Here is a 2,491-nt window from a genome sequence, read left to right as displayed (position 1 = left end):
CAAAGCCAGTACGTGCAGTAGGATCAAAAACCCATTGCCATTGTTCTTGAGTTCTCAGTAGTCCTCATTATCCGCTATGTTCAGTGAGTCCGGTTTTATCCCAGGCTTTTTCAGATCCAGGCCAGCTGGCCTTGGTGAGTTCCCGATAGAACATCCTGAGGGAAAAGTTTTAATTATAATACCAGGGCCAAGTCAAAACAGGAAAACTAACAAAGTGTATTCGGTCCAGAAAGGGCTAACCAAGCGAACAGAGAGTTTATTTTCATACTTGCCTTTGCTATTTTCACCTAATCTGCAGATGACCAACAAAATATGCTCTCAGCAGAGTTGAGTATTTTGACTTTAAAATGAAGGTCTAGATTGCAATATGTTTTTCCAGAGCTGAAAAACTAAGTGTCTTGTTATTTTTTTCTTCTTGTTTATAAAATAAGTCTGCAACAGTGGCTTTAATTTGGACTATTTTTTTTTTAAAAAATCTAACTACAATCTTGGCTTGTACCATGGTGAGGTAGTTTGGGATTTAGCAGGTGTGACATGAAAGCCAGCTTTGTGAATGGCTTAACAGTTGAGACTCAGAATTACTGAGCCTGGTGGTGCACAGGCGATCCCAGAATTTGGAAGGTGAAAATAGAAGGATCAGGAATGCAAGACCATTCTTGACTACATCGTGACTCTGAGGCCAGGCTGGGCTATTCGAGACCCTGCTTTGAGCACTGAAAGGAACAACACCTTCTTTTTGGAAACAGGGTCTCATGGTGTAGCCTAGGCTAGCCTACAGTTTCTACATCCTAAATGCAAGATTGTTGGCCTGTGCCACCAAACTTAGCTAACCTATAGATTTTCAAATTAGTTCTTTCTGAATGAAAATGAAGCAAAGATGGGACGTACTTGTCGATATGCTTATATAGTTCTGTGTAGCAACTACAGTTTAATGTTGTGTGAATGAGTGCTCATGAATCCAATTTCAAGCAAAAACCTATCCCGTATCACTTCTGCAACTGTTAGGGTATGGGGTTACTTCACAAACACTTAAGAAGATGGATGAAATCGGAATCGACAGGATAGTTTCCACTTAGCCTGTTCATTTATTCACCAAGAAGACTATAGATTTACATGTTTTCACTTGTTCCAAAAAAAAAAAAAACAAACCCAGCTTTATTTTGTCAGTGGTAGGGTAGACTTTTAAAAAAGGATTTATTTATTTTATATGTATATGTGTACCACACTGGTACCCACGGAGGCCAGAAGAAGGCATCAGATCCACTGGAGCTGGAGTTACAGGCAGTTAGGAGCTGCCCGAGGGGATGCTTGGAATGGAACCCAGGTCCTCTAAAAGCAGCAGGTGCTCTAACTGTTGAGCCTTCTCTCCAGATCCATGGTGAGGTGGATTTTGACATTTTTGCCTTTGTTTATAGTCCACTGCGTACACCTAATATTGTTGGACCCTAACGTCCAATCACCAAGGAGGAGTCGCCCCAAGAGACCATCTCTCATATCACAGCTGATGTAAAAGCATGAGGATTCTATTAATTCTGTCATGAATGGGAAAAACCACAGAAGGAAGGGATGTCTGGGGGTTCTTTAACTATTATGACTGGCTTATTCAAAAGGGCTCTTACCAATAATTGGCTGGAGAGCGGTTGCCAGATCAAATCAGGTAAAGGGAAACTTCTGAGGGTCACTTTGCCCCTTCTCGGGTACTTAGTCAAAACATCAGTAACTGAGTCAACACCTAAGGGTTATCATGCCCCTATTCAGGGAGATGGAAAGTTCCCAACATCTCAGTACGTGCACGCATAGCTGCAATGTCCTTGGTTCCCAGGGGAGGAGAGGAAGTACTGAGAGTTGTCAGAAATGGCTTCAGAATTGTCTTAAAGTTCTACAATATAAGTAGAGGTTCTACATATTTGAGGATGACCTTGAACTTCTGATCCCACCTCCACCTCACCAGTGCTGGAATTACAGGCATGCACTACCACACCCAGTGTAGGTGCTGAAGGGGAGAAGTGACTTCAACAAGTTGTTCTCCCCGTAGTAAAAATAGATGTAAAAAAAAAATAACAGATGTAATTGGGTCAAGCTTTAAGACACATGCATGTGTCCCGCTAAACCCTTCTTCACACTTTGAAAATACCGTATCCGTGGCGTACGCCTTTTAATGCCAGCACTCAAGAGGCAGAGGCAGGAGGAACTCCGTGAGTTCGAGGCCAGCCTGGTCTACAGAGTCATTCCCAGGTCAGTCATGGCTACATAGTGAAACACTGTCTAGAAAAACAACCAAACAAAACTATCCAAACCATTCATTGTTGCATTTCTCTTGAAATTCATGGTCTTCGCCTTTTTTTATATGAGAGTTATCCAAGAGCCAATAAAATAAAACACACCACAGCCCATGAAATACGCGGGAAGCGGGTCTACCCGGACGTACCAGAGAAGGACCGGGCGCTGCAGGTTCTTCTTCTGGGTCAGTAGCGACCTCTTCCGGGCCGAC

Source organism: Microtus ochrogaster, unplaced genomic scaffold (assembly GCF_000317375.1).
Source record: "Microtus ochrogaster isolate Prairie Vole_2 unplaced genomic scaffold, MicOch1.0 UNK27, whole genome shotgun sequence".
Lineage (NCBI taxonomy): Eukaryota > Metazoa > Chordata > Mammalia > Rodentia > Cricetidae > Microtus > Microtus ochrogaster.
This window is presented reverse-complemented; position numbering follows the sequence as displayed.